This window comes from Microcebus murinus, chromosome 13, assembly GCF_040939455.1.
Source record: "Microcebus murinus isolate Inina chromosome 13, M.murinus_Inina_mat1.0, whole genome shotgun sequence".
Classification (NCBI taxonomy): Eukaryota; Metazoa; Chordata; class Mammalia; order Primates; family Cheirogaleidae; genus Microcebus; species Microcebus murinus.
Genome location: NC_134116.1, coordinates 41,434,479 through 41,450,465, shown reverse-complemented (window position 1 = coordinate 41,450,465; position 15,987 = coordinate 41,434,479). Strand labels below are relative to the sequence as shown.

Genomic DNA, 15,987 nt, shown 5'->3' with positions numbered 1-15,987 from the left:
CATAAAGTTCAGCAATGACAACCAGAGATTAGGTTGCCTGCACCCTTTCAGTTGCGAATTACAAGAAATGTTCCCTTCAAAAGACGTGATAAAACCAAAATCTCTCAGAAATGACTTTAATATGAACTGTTTGATTCTCAATCATAAGTCTATAATATAAATGTCTACAATCTGCAATACATTCATAAAGTTTTTGAAAATCTTAACAGGAATTCCAACCGGTTACAAAAAAAAAAAAACTTAGAGTAACAGTAATCTATATGCATAAATCCCACAAGGGGTTTTGCTTTCCTAAATAAATTTCATATTTCTGTCTAATACTCTTAAGGTAATATTTTACACATATTTTAGTGAGTTAAATTTGGGGAACATAGAGAAAGTAAAAATTACACCAAGTTCTATTCTTTTATTGTCATTTTTCAACTCAAGGAGAGCTAAAACTTTTATGAAGGTGCTACAGTTAATCAATATATTATAAGAGAAAATCTCAAAAGAAGATGAAATGAAAAAAATGCAGTAAAAAGAAAGTGGTCATGAAAGAACTGATTCTACATTAAAGGGTATCTTCTTATTTTTTAGTTTGTTTTAAAATAATAGTCAAAATAAACAATTTAAAAGATCATATTCTTAATTGTATCATAAAATATTAGAAATTTCTGCTCAGTATCAATAATATGATCCATCATCAGTATAAGATAAACTTTATGAATGTATGCTTCCATGTCATTTATTCTATATTATATAATGTGTTTATTTATAATACAAATTCACAAAGTAATATAATTGAAAAATATTTCCAATTAGATTAAGTATTATGGCCCTAAAATAGATGCATTTCTGTTAATATAAAAGTATACCTGGTACATTTTATCATGCATTAGAGATTTTAATCAGGTAATCTACACAGCATCTGGAAACCTAAGCAGAGGCAAAGTCTGCTATAACAAAGGCACTGTAACAGTTCACCTTCAGTGAAGAACAATAATGCATTATTAAATTCACTTTCCTGCTCAGTGGTTACACTTAGCTGACCACAGCAAATTTGCTCTCTGCTTGGTCCTCACAAGTTGGCAGAAAAATAGATTCTGTCACATTTAACGGGTTTAGAAAATGACAGGATGCCTCTTTTGTTTTAACTATAAACCATAATCTTTCAGAAGTAAATATAATTACAAATGCCTTTGGTCATGTCATTCTTAGGACGGATATTATATGTGGGTCATCACAGAAGCATATATCACCATAACTATCATTAATAAATGAAACTGATACTACATATCAAAAAATCCAGATTTTTTATGGAGCTTTCATTCTATATAACATCATAATTCTTATAATACAATAAAGATCATTTTGAAACTTTACTGACCTATGAACATCATAGTAACCAGTAGGGTTTTGTCTTATGTTACACAAATTAGGATATTTAGTTTATGGTAAAAATATTATATTTAGCAAACTCAACTTCAACTGCTAGAATGTGGCCCAAGTTAAAAATAAATGTTAAAGCTATTGATTAAATATCACCAACATAAAAATCTATATGGTTGGTTATCTATTAATCCCACAAAAACTTTCTTAACACACATCCCTGGCTTACTAATACATCTATTATACAAACATATCTATTATAAAGTAAATGCCATGTTCCTTATTTTAAGAATGTTTAGATTATTGTGTTACTTAATATTTTTCATGAAGTAGGAAAGAAACACTATTCTGTAATGATGAACCCTATTACTTTCCTAGAAATATTTTCGTAAGTGATAAGTGCAAATTATAACCCAATTCCTTACAGATAATGAAGTTCATTGATAATTTTATTGTTAAAAACTGATATCTAATGGTCCCAGATAAATGTTACTATAGAATTCCTTACAACTAGGTACAAGAGGTTTACTAACCAACACCAAAGAATGATTGCTTCCTTACTTGACAATGAGTATTAGTTACTCAAGGAAATGTTTTTATGATTTCCTGAAATGTCTTTCTAAGAGCTCTTAAACTTTTTGTATGTTTGACCTATTTTGTCTTAATGATCATTATTTAGAAAAAAATGGCATGACTTGTTTTCTTTACAAGTAGCATACTGAGTTTGCAATTTATAAACATAGCTTATTCTCTAGGTTATGTGTTCAATATATGAGTTCATTCATATAATATTTTATTTTTTGTTATTGATAATATTATACAAGTCATTAGCTGTCATAAAAGAGAAGTATTTTGCTATAATCAAATGAAAACAGTGTAAAAACACAAAATTTTTGCATGGAATTTCAGTGACATTTTTACATGATGATAACACAAAAGCTAAATTTTGTATTAGTGAAAGAATAAAGAATACCCTATGAAATTTGCTTTGCAGTTGATTTCAATTATGTTGATTCTATGAGTTCTAAAAATGAGTTGCTGCAGAATTCTATGGAGCTTTTTAAACATTTAATATCCTTTAGTTAGCTATCCTTTTAAAAAGTTATTGACATTTATGGCAAAATCACTGATCTTTGCCCAGTTCTTCTCTTCAGCATTACAAATTTCAAGATTGTACATCAAGTATAAAAAGCGTATTCTGGTACAGATAAATCTATTATATGACAGTGAGAAAATACACCTTATTCTTTAATCATCTGAGTTAATTTCATACTTGCTATAAGTTTCTTCATTTGGTGTTAAAAATTTTAAATAATTAGCTATGAATAATTGGTACAAAGGGAAAATTCATGCGTTGATAGTTGCCATTAACTACTGATAATATAATTATCATGATTACAAACTTCCCTCTTAAAATTCTTCCATGATAAATAAATATGTCGCCTCTGGGGCTTGTCTAAACCAATGAGAATAAGTCTATTTAATCTCCAACCACTGCTATGATTTTGAGAACATTGAAAGTCCGTGAGTGTTTCATACATGAATTTTGTTAGAAGACAATTTTTTTGTGAAGATGAAAAATACAAACTCTAATCTCAATTCTAACTCCAAAGTTACTCACTGTACCACTGGCACACAGTAGAGAAAAGAAATCCTAAGGCAGTCTACCTCTATCGGAGGCACTTTTGCTATTTGAAACCAAAAGTAATATTCAATTTGGACAATAAGTGGGCATTTTGAGGGGATTAAAAGCTTGTATCATCAGCAATTATATTCCAAGCCTATGAAGGTTATCTTAGGAGAACAAGGATCACAGTGAAATAAAATACATTTATAGAAGGAAATATTAAAGACCCTTGCGAATTGAAATTAATGGCAAAAAAGAGACTGCCTCCAATATTATGGGCAAAGACATTGTTCTCCTTTTACCCACTGCCTAAATATGAAAACCACATTTAAGGTGGGAAACAACATGGCCTGTGTTATTGGTATCTGAAGTATTTGGATTCTATGTGTATTGGGATCTGAAGGATTTAAGTTCACTATAAGAAACTCAAAAGCGACAATAGAAAAATTTAATTGTATCAGTTTTTGTCTCTGAGTTATGTCTGGAGAATACACTGGAATCAGCACACATCCTTTACTAGAGTCTTCTATAGATTCATAATCCAATGGTTTTTTTTTAATCAATTTGAATACTAATAAAGATGATATGAGCTGAAAAATCAAAATATTTAGATGATAAAACAAACAAAAATTTCAAGAGCAAATGAATAAATTTCAGTTCAGAGGAAAAACTAGCAAAAAATACTTTGATCTGCATAATGCTTCTTTCTCCATGAATAGAGACATAGTTAAAATTCTAATATATTTGTCATTAGACAGAGGGACTAACATTCTTGATCAGATACTCTGGGCCAAATACTTTTCTAGAAGATACACAGCATATCTAACTTAAATTATGAGGTAAGTAGATATATTACACTTAACCTGTCCACCTGCCTTGATTGGAATATTTTCCTAGATGCAATTAAGGAGGACAATATGGATTTGAAGAATATAGTACAATTCATCTTCAAAATTGTTCCCTTGATTACAGCACTTAATTCATGAGATAGATCTTGTCCTGTCTTCTGCCTCATCTGTAAATAATAGCAAAATGCAGAAAGGCATTTTATCCCTAGCTTTAGGTTTAAACAGACAATTTCTGCTAAGGTTGACCAAGAAGAATCACATCTTCTCTCCTCCTTAACATGATAGTAATTTACTGCATATATTTTCCCTAGGATTGTCCCATTGTTACTACTGAAACATACACTGTCTACAGCAATTCTGAAACAAGCTGCACTGTACCTATTGGGTGGGTGTGGCAAACAGGGAATGGAAACCTTCTTGTGTATTCATCATTGCTAACAAAATGTAAAAGAAAAACAAAGCCATAAAACACATGGCCACTTTTGAATAGATGTTACAGTTTAGGCTAACAAGAAGTCTGGCATTTTAGTAACTCCTATGTATAGGTTTAACCCTCAGTATCATCAATTTCACTCAGAACCTTCTCATTAGTATGGTCTTGAAAGTGTAATGTTTTATGGCCTTTATTTAAAATTCATCTCTAAATTTTTAGCAACAAGAACAGTGCTTGCCACATAGTAGGTAATCACAAATTGCTGAATTAATAGATAAATGAACAAATTTAAAAATTGCTTACTGTTTTATAAATGGTAACTTTACTTGAAAGCTGTTAAGGAACCATTTGCAGTGATTTTATTTAAACATTTGAGATTATGACTGTAAAACTACCCTATACCCTTCCACATATGTTTCCTGGAATTGTGTTCTTCTAAGTGCTATCACTTACATCCAATGACAACTGATGAAATAAATCATTCACTCTTTTATTCAACACATGACAGTGCACCAGTCTGTGTGACAGACACTGAAGATCCAGTTGTAAATAATATAGGCCCAACCACATGCTCCCCGAACTTGCAATGTAGTGAATTACGATCCCTATATTCCTACCTGGCCCCTCAGATTCACTGTCCACCCTCTCTGCCTTGCTCTCTGATCTGTGTGTCTTCAAGACATGCTCTCTGGATGGATCACTTAATTGAACAACCCAGTAAGCAGATCAGATGGTGCACAAGAATGTGCCAGCCTGGCTTCTACTGCACCCTGGTTTACTGCATTCTCCTCTGCCTACGCCTTGAGTTATCTAATTCCTATGAGCTGTCTGTTTTCTGATGAGCCCCTAACTGACGCAGTACAACATGTATACAGTATATCTATACAGATGTAACAGTTTTGTTAGTTCTCATAATACAACTTTGTTATTTTCAGGTGCTACTAATTCAGTTTTTAAAGATGAGGAAACTGAAGGTCAAGAATGTTATATAATTTACCAAGTTGACACTTTTAACCATGACTTGGATACAGAGTTCTATCTCCAAGGCTGTGTTCTTTAACCACATGCTAGAATTTTTCCAGTGATAATCATTTCGTAGATGAATATAAAAATTTTTGTGAATCTAAGAGTTTTCACAATAACTCTACATTACTTGTGTCATGGTAGAATAGATTAATAATAATAATGATAATGATAATAATAAAGTTGAAGTACAGAAAATTATTAGAAAGTATAAAGAAACTTTATTTTCATGTTTTACTAATAACCTCAAAGTATTTCATAGCTATCGCTATTTTATAATTAATCCAAAGATAATATTCAACTAAAAAATTTTATTTAAACCTATATCTATACTTCAAATGCAGAAAGAAAGAAAGAAAAAAGAAAAGAAAAGAAAGGAGAGATGAACCTATGAAACATGCACCTAATTAATGATCTCAGTTTCCACAAGTAGTTTTTGTTTTAAAAAATTTTAAGAAAGTATAGACCACAAAATTATTACATTTTGCTCTCTTCTAAATGATAAACCATAAATGTAAAATGTTACAAGTTTGAAATACCTAGTCATCATAATTTTTTTAAAAATCCAAACTGGTTTTTAATAAATTTGCAAATGAAAAGAAGACTAAGCCACTTGTTTCTTTCATTAACAATCAGGAAGTTCATTATTTATTAACTTTTCTACAGCAAGAAGTTATGATTTTAAAGGGAGGAAGAGACGTGTATCAGTACTTCCAACTTACGAGAAGAGAACAGAACAGCAGACTTCATAAAAGTGCATAATTTTAGTCACTTAAAGACATACAAGAAGAGAAATTCCCTCAAGGTCGTGACCTGGTACAGGCTGATACATATTGATGTAGAAAATTACATTTTACTTATTTTTAAAGTAATTTGGCTCCACATATCAAACATGAGATCAACTTTCTAAAGTTTACATCACTTGCTATAAAATTAAAAAAAATAATAATCCTATCAATTCTTTCCTCACAACATGACCTTGTAAAAACACATAGGATAATCAGATTGATTTATCTGCACCAAAGTACAATTCTCAAATCATCGTGAACAAACTTACATTTTTCAAAAGAGAGATATGTAAAGAAGAAAACTAATTATGGCTATTTTTAAAGTAGGTTTTCTAACATGTATGAATTATTTACACTGGACATAAATTAATAAATTTCTAATAATATATTTTAAAAATGGTTCATTTTAATCTTGAAATTTATCAATAAAATTTTATATATTATAATTTTGATATGAAATTGTACAACATTACAACTTTAGGCTACTTTATTTAGAACAGAAGCAAAAACAATTGTATTTAAGAATTTAGAAACACATCAAGCATTCATCCCTAAAGTTTAATCACCACTTAGGTAGAGCTATATGCAATTACTTTTAAAAAGCATCTCCATACACAATATATTGCATACAAGTAATTCAAGAACTATCAAGGCTATAAAGATTAAATAAGAAGGAGAAAATATCATTAAAAACCTCAGCTATGGTCTAAAAGTTAACTAAGCAAAGTGATCTAGTGAACAATCCTAATTAAAATGCCTGATATAAACAAAGCTTAGAGCAAAAGCAGTAAAAACAATTGAATACTTATTTTATTAATCTAATGAATCATGTATCATATCATTACAACTTTGTATATATCATTAATTTCATTCCTTTCACTTAAGCCTTTTATTGGGATTACTTCAGTTATTAGTTGGTCTAATGTATTGGTTACCTCTAAATCTCGCTCTACAATCTCTTCTTATCTTGTTGCATAAACCCTTGCGTGTTATTCAAATTGCTTCATTTATTATGATAGCTTCCCCATGTAAATTGTGCTGACTGCTCGCCCTTGCACAGTCCTCATTAGACTAATGAAAACCTTCAAACGAAAAAACTAAACAACCTGCCAAATAAAGGTCTGAGGTTATTATGAAAATTACAACTCTGGGAGCTGGAAGAAGCTCTGTTCATTAATTCATGCTCAGCAAATTGCTAACTAATTTAGTTGCACTCCTCTGCATTAATGGATTATTTTATAAAAATGTTTTCCACAGCCCAAGACCTTTGGTGCATGCTTTTGAGAGGCTTGAATTCTAATCAACCTTAACAGTAAATTAGGAATGTAATATCTAAATAATAATTGGGATGGCATATGGAGGAAAATAGTGTTTAAAATCCCATGAAAGGTGCTTTTGGTTTTCAGCTTCATCTGTCAATTTCACAGTAGTTAAAACAATTGTACATGTTTAATATTCTGAAACTGTAGCATAAGATACTAGCAACAATGTAATGTAAAATTTTAAAGAAAATTTAAAATATGGCTTCTACTTGGTCAAAACTGATTAAGATACACCCAAGTTATCACATACATCTCTAGGAATAGTCTGTCAAAGGATAAAATTAAATGATAGTAGGCAAGGAAAAGTCAAAGGAAAACATGTGCTCAGTTGTCTAAAGCAGGTGGATGATATCTCTTTAAAATATATTCAAAATATCATCGGGTTACTACGCACTAACCATAATAGCCACTAGTTCCATATAAACTTTTGATCAAATGTATCATATAAATTCTTCATATTAGTTCCAGTATCTTCAGGATTTACCTCAGGTTTGCTATCATTTTGCAAGTCCTACAAACGAGGCTGACTGAATGTATTAAATCCTTCCATCGGTTTGATGGAGGAACTCAAACTCCTCCAACCACACGAGACAACAAGGTTGTTACTCTGCTTCTTAACTCATAGCATTCAAAGTAAGAGCACTCCATCATCTACCAATCAAAAGTAAGTACTTATGCGAGTGCAGGGGCATATATGTGCACATGTGAGATTACAACAAAGTTTCAGTAAAAACACACCATGAATGTTAGGGAAGACTGAAGAGACATTTTTAAGTGGCAGTCCATTCTCTTTTTTAAAATTTAGATTCTTAGAAGAGATTTTGAACTAACAAAGCACATATTATTTATAGAAATCGATCTGTATTTAATGAAGATTGGATATGAGATAAAAACCTTAATTTGTTTTCATATTAAGTCAAATAATTATATGCACATATAGTAATTTATATCTCAGGTCAGCAAACTTCAAAAATATTAGGTTATAATATATACAGCTGCAGATAGTCTATTGTTTTATTCTATAAAAACACAATATCATACAGAGTAATCTAATATCTGTGGAAACTCAGCATTTGAATTTTGTTATGTTTTCAGATTAAAAAATAATAAGAAAGCCATCTGAATCACTGATCTTTTAATGGTCATTTTTGGTACATTTCTAAATAAATCTAATCAGGAAATAAAGCGTTGTGGTTCATTGAGAAAAACATATCTGTCCATTTACAAAATTTAAATGTACAAAATAAAAATAGTTTCAGCTCCACTAAACCATGTGAGATTATCAGTTACTGTTTCCAAAATGAAGCTTCAATTTGGAATAATCTTCAAATAGACAGTAAAAAATGTACACATCCCCTATAGAACACTTCTAGACCAGACCATGTAAAATTTCAACCAGAAGCTAGCAAAAAATAGAAAGAAATCCATAGTTTAGGCAATATGCTAATAAACTTCAGAATAAAAAACTGGAGATACTCAATTCATTAACACAAATAATCAGTTATTCAATTAACATATTACTTGAAAAAAATAAAATAAGGGCATATATAATGATTGATAAATCATTAAATGAAGCAAATTTATATGTGCAACTAATATGTTAACCCAGTAGTATTTTGTTTTCTCCCTTACTTTTAATGCTGTAAAAATATTCTCTATAGGTAACACTACATAACAATATCTCTTAAACAGTGAGGAAGTGAGGAAACAGTGAGGAAACAATGAGTTGTTCCATGCCTACCAAAAGGGTATCAAGAAAATAAAACAAATTAAGTGTAATAATTAATAGTTTCTTATGATTTTTCCATGAAGAAAAGACATTTTATATGATTACAAGTAAAACTACTACAAACATATATAGTATATCTATAACATTTATAAATACTCTCAAGTTTCTTTGATATAGTAACATGATTCAACTTTCTCATTATCCAGAAACGTTACTGAAACCTAAACTTAGGTAAGATATACTAAAGATGTAGTGGGGAAGTAACTGGGACTTCTACATCGGAAAATGAGTCTATATTTTAAAATAATATTTGTATTAATTTCATAAGAATAAATTCCTAAAAACTGTAAACTTTACGTAAAATTGTAGTAATTCACTTTACAAGTGGCACATGTGAATAGTTCAAAAACAGAATTTCTAAACATCAGAGGGGATCTCACTCTATTTTTGAGCCATTCTATTTCAGCCCATCCATATTTGATACCCAGTATCTCCTATAATTTACACAACTGAACATATTTGTTTCTCTACAATATATTGATTGAATAAATTCAGGTTCAATAAAATTGTATTGAATAAGTTAAGACTATTTTTAATACTATAAAAATTTAATCAGGCAAGTACTTCAAAATCAGGAATATAAAAATAACTGATTAACGTAGTTACTTTAGCAATTTTTTCTTCCAAAACTGTGGCACATTAACAATCTTGATATATGTAATCAAAACACTCTTTGTAATATTATGGCTTCAAATTTTCCATTTGAGATCAAGCATCAATCATGATAACTATGATATTATGAATTGTAAACAGATAGTATTCTAATTCAGTGGTTTACATCATGTATACCTTCCCATTTATATAATCAAGCCACATGCCCATTAGCTAATTTGATAGTACTATGATTTCCATTGAATATTTATATGAGTCAAGCACTTCAGATATATATTATCTCACTTAACTCTGAAAAGAAATGTATCATAATCCCTAATGCAAGATCCTGTGCTATATTTGCAAAGAAAGTGAGAAGACATAGTCCCTGCCCGAAAGAGAAGTTGAACTAATGGATAAGAGGGTGTATATACCCCAGGCAAGGGAAGAAACCAGAGTCATCTTGGATAGGAGAGAAGATAGTTGAGAAATTTGGAAGTTCAATGTGATGGTATGGTCATCAAGGGACATGAAGTAAAAAATGAATAAACATATTTTACACCAATTGCCCATCATTTCAATGTTGTTATGAAAATCTTATAGTAAGCATTTTCTTAAGTTCTCACTGAAATATTACTATAAGCTCAGCTTCTAGAAATTATAATTCATAAAATAATAAAACCAGTGTCTTAAGAAAGCTTTAGCTGATCAGTGGCTTTGCATATGAAATCTGCTATTTATTTAAAAAAGAGCTCTGGGATCCAGAGAAATTTGTTGTTGTCCAGTGTTAGGAATCACAGAATTAAAAGTATCAGTATGAAGTTCAACACTTTTATTTCACAGGCTTGGAAACTGAGGAGGAAAATTACGTGAGTAGGTAAAATTTAGGGAGAATATTTGATAAGAGATGTTTAAGATGTACCAAGAAAATCATATCTGAAGGATATAAGTGAAGAAGGAGTTGCATGTTAGAGTATTTTAAAGATAAAAATACTCATGGCCCTATAACATGTATTAACATTATCAAAGTATAGAAAATTCTGAAGAAAGGGGGCTTTCAGTCTATGCACATATATAGTCACATGAGATACTAACAGGTTCAGGGATATTTGTAATATTTATTATTAATCAATTTGTGTAATGTCAATCTAAATTTTAAAAGAAGAAACCCACGTATTTATTTACTTTTAAGGTTTATGTAAATTGCTACATAATAGATGTATATATTTCAGGGTACATGTGATAATTTAACACATTCATATGATTTGTAAAGATCAAATCAGTGTCATTAGGATACCCATCACCTATATATTTGTCTTTTCTTTACTCTAGAAGCATTTGAATTATTGTATTCTAGTTACTTTGAAATATACAATAGATTATTGTAAACTATGATCTCCCTACTTATCTGTCAAACACTAGATATTATTGCTTCTATCTAACTGTATATTTGGACCCATCAATCAAATTCTCTTACCTCCCACCTCCCTCCCCCAGCCTCTGGTAACTACCAATCTACTCTCTGTCTTCATAAGATCTACTTTTAGCTCCCATATATGAATAAGAACATGCAATATTTGCCTTTCTGTGCTTGAATTATGTCACTTAACATAATGGCCTCCAATTACATACATGTTGCTGCATTTCCAAAGTCTCAATCTTAATTTAAGTAAAGTTACAATTTTTTTTTTTTTTTTTTTTTTTTTTTGAGACAGAGTCTCACTTTGTTGCCCAGGCTAGAGTGAGTGCCGTGGCGTCAGCCTGGCTCACAGCAACCTCAATCTCTGGGGCTCAGCGATCCTACTGCCTCAGCCTCCCGAGTAGCTGGGACTACAGGCATGCGCCACCATGCCCGGCTAATTTTTTGTATATATATTTTTAGTTGGTCAATTAATTTATTTCTATTTTTGGTAGAGACAGGGTCTCGCTCAGGCTGGTTTCGAACTCCTGACCTCGAGCAATCCGCCCGCCTCGGCCTCCCAAAGTGCTAGGATTACAGGCGTGAGCCACCGCGCCCGGCCAAGTTACAATTTTAAACAATGAAAACTGTGCAAAAAGAAACATATTTCAAAAAATTATTTCCATAAACTTGAGAAAAGTAATGGCATAGTCATTTTTTAAAAAGTGCTTTGTATAAAAATGGTCGACGAGGTTGGATGTTAGATCTAAAATATTAACAAGAGGCAAAATCCAAATATGGGCAGTTTGCTAAATACATTAGTACCTTTAACGCTCTGTCCTTCACTTTAGAGCACCAAAATGAAAATCTTATACACAAATATGTCAAACATTGGAAATCATGAACACTGGCCACCAAGCAGAACATGCAACAGAAGAAATGTGTTGTGGCCTTGAAGCAAGTCCCCTGTGTTTCCTGCCTCTCTTCAAATTAGCCCTTCTTCTAAAATGCTGGTGTCCTACAGGAGTCACTAGTGAAAGAAGGTTTTCCGATTTCTTATGCAAACAAATGAAGGAAAATGCTTAACCTTGAGAAGAAATTAGGCTACATATTAAGAAAAATTCTGCACAACTCTAGCAAAAAACCTGAGGTGGGTGAGACAGAAAGAGAGACTATTTCTGTACTTCATTTGCTTTTTTTTTTCACCTATCTAGTTTTCAGTAAAAATTACTAATTGATTATATCGCATTGGAATACTTAATCCAAGACTGAAATTACAATTATATAAATTAGGTATTGAACAGTTAGCCCCAACTATCAATGTATTCTACAATTGGAAGAAATTAATATGACAGGCTTATCTCTATCATATATTTAATTTTTGACAAGTCAAAAATTAGATTAACTCCATAATAGCAAAAATCTGCACATTAAATTATAGGCAATGTTAGAAGTATGCTCAAAAATGTGTTGAAAGTAGCAGCAATTTAAGGAAAACCAAAACCAGATTATGCATGAGAGAGAAACCCTGTAAATTAGCATCAATGCACAAATGTGTGGGAGAGAAACAGAGAGGTACAGCATCAAGGAACAGTGAGTCTGTTTATGTAATTGAAATGTCAATGATTATTGCCTATTTCACTATGTTTAGACTGAGGAAAATGACCAGCAATGTTTTTAAAACCCAGAAAGATCTTGAGAACTCAGGATGTTTGGAAAAATTGAAAGATAGTAAGATTGTTTTTAAGTCATGCTATGTGTGGAATCTGAGTTTTCCTAAGAACATAGATTTGGAAAATTCCTCATTTTAATTAAAGTTTATAACCTTAAAAACATTTCTTCTTACAATTGAAAAGACTGCAAGAGTATTTTTATGTCTATTACTTCTTGATACACACATTTATGTTTTGAATGTTCTTTAACTATATGCCTCCTAAGTCCCAAACTCATAAACTGTTCTTTATTTTAAAAATGGAAGAGTGAATTTACTTAGCAGTTGGTATTTCTGAATTCTAATTCTTATAAAGCCACTGGTCCTTCAGCTGATGGCAACTTAATTTTTTTGTCTAATAAATGGAGCCAAGATCTAGTTAATATTAAGAACATAAAATGTTTAAAAGTTACTGATGATGAAGATTTCAAATGACAGTGATTCTTACCATATAAATTAATTTTGGTATCTATTTTTAGAATCAATGTTTTCTTAAGAATTATTGCCTTATGGATGATTTAGTTGGTAGGCAGCAAATTACATTTAAGTTCAAGCCTAAAATGACACAAACATATAATTAATTTCTCTACAAATGTCTCTAAATGAAGTTACTTGTTTAATACAGATATGAGTAGTAAGAAAGTTACAGAGCTATTATAAGGCACATGATAAATGTAGCCATGAAAGAAAACAATTTTTAATTTAGTAGGCTCTATCAATCTAGAAAGCCCATGAATATTTACTATTAATTCAGTATGCTGAAAACTAGATAAAAGAGAGAAGATGCATGCAAGAAAAAGAGCATCACATAACAAAACACTTACTATAGGACAATCAAAATCTATTAAAAATTTCATGATTATATGTCTACATTTGAAATCAATGGTAATTTCACATTTCTAGGGAGAATGTTAAAAATTTATTTTCCCTTGTAAAATATATGTTAAAATATTGAGAAACTATTGAGATATAGTCAAGGTCTTTGTTCTGACAGCAAAACCATTTAGAAAACCTCGATGTGGTAAGAAGTACTGTTAGTGATATAGTAAGTTTTTATGTATATTCATGGTCAGAAAGTTCTACTGTGTTTCATATAAATGTACTTTCTAAAGGTCAGATAATTCCACATTTTGCCTTGCTATTAATCCTTGAAGAATGTAATTTTCATAGTTGTTTTAACTCTCCACCATCTCTTAGAATCTTCTAGTGATTCAGCCTAGATCAGTACGCCCTCAAAGATTGCCAGTCTGTTTAAAACACATGTAATACACAGGTGACTCCAAGAAGTTTACAATCAAGTAGTGGAAGTACACCAGTGAGTAAAAAAACTTTCAAATAACAAGGAAAATGCTTTAAAAGATGTCTAGATCAACCTAGTAGATTGTTTCAAAAATGCTCCATGGTGGTAAAATTATAATAATAACAGATAAATAAAAAGATATATTACACTCATGACTTAAAAAAAATAAATAATCATGAAAAGTATAGCTCCACTTAATTTGAAGCATAAAGTTGCATAAAGCTCTCCACCAAAAATTCCAGTGAGATTCATTACTCCAATTATGGTACTAGTTGTGCCTTTGGTGTTCTTCTCTTCACTACCATTTCTGAACTAAACATTTCTCTCCAAACCCCCTCCACCAGGGTTCTGCAAGACAATTAAGCCCTAATATCCTGACATCCACTGTATATCATAAATTAACTTCCCTTTTATGTATCTCAGGTTAAACTGGATAAATAGCATCCATGGGAAATTTGAAAAGAGTCACTCAAATAATTTTCCATAGGGTTTTATTTTTTTCCTGACCCTTGTAGACAATGACTGCTTAACTCATATAATTAATTATTATATTTAAATATCATTAATTAAAACTAGAATCTTTGGTGAATCTATATTTATAACTATGCTAATTTTCATAGTATTGCTATGAAGGAGTTTTTGATTAAATGTAAAAAGTGTATGTCAAAATATATATACTGCATAATGTCAATAACATTTTTCCTCATTATTGAAGAAGAGCTTGTGAAAAAATTCAAATGAGAAATTTAGAGACTATCTGGCCTAGTGATGCACTGTTTATAGTACACTTAGCTTAGTAATAACACTTGATATCAAATTTCAAAATGAATAATTATAATATTTTCTTATGCTATTTATCAATTATGCCTAGATTTTAACATGTTAGTATCTAGAAAAGATTGCCATTTTCTCATTGACATTTTATAGTGTAGATAATCTAAGCTGTAGAAATATTGTACTCTTTCTCCCTAAGCCTAAGAGACTTAGCAAACCTATTTTCATGTTGAATGGAAAATGTTTTATGCAAGCATTTTTACTTTTTTATGGGTAGTCTTTCTGAGGGGAAAAAGGCTCCTCCTTAACTTGATCCTCCTTGACTTAATCTCTTTCCATGCCTTTATTTCTATTTGATTATTTAAATAGCCAACTTTATAAATTTTCCTTTTGACAAACAATTAATTGTGCCCTTTGTATATTTTCCAAAGAAATAATTCTTATTTATAACACTGATTATTTTATAGATGTGTCAAAAAAGATAGGCAAAGTACCCAATCTACATTTATAAAATTTGAAAATATTAAGTTAAAATGAAAAAAGAAGTAGAGAGGCTCCTATATTCATATTTAACACTTACAATTTGAAAATATGTATTTGCATCCACCAGATTAAATTTCTAATATGCAAACTAAAATAATATTTCAATTTCTTCATGACATAACTTCATGAAATAGGGCATTAAAATGTACATTTTTGCCTGTGAAAATGGGTTATATTGATACTGAGAAGTAGGAAACCTTTGTAGCTTTGCACTATCTGGGCTTTGTTATTTGTCACATACACTTTGAGACACTAATACAATGACTTATAAAATTTGTTTCTACTTTCTTATTGGTCCAAAGATCACGTGTCTTTTAATCCAACAAAAGATTTACAATCATTCTTGGCATATTATTGTTCTCTCATGCTAGTAAAATAATAGTAACTCTAAAGACATTGAGAAAGATACATAGCAGACCTTTAGGAACTAAGAGATAACAATTAAGACAAACAATACTCTTCTAAGTA

General features: G+C 30.6%; 1 protein-coding gene across 2 annotated transcripts in view; it reads right to left on the bottom strand.

The window, feature by feature from the left end:
- Positions 1 to 15,987, bottom strand: part of DACH1 (dachshund family transcription factor 1) — a 408,633-nt gene that overhangs the window by 95,968 nt on the left and 296,678 nt on the right. The gene's annotated exons all lie outside the window — the stretch shown is intronic.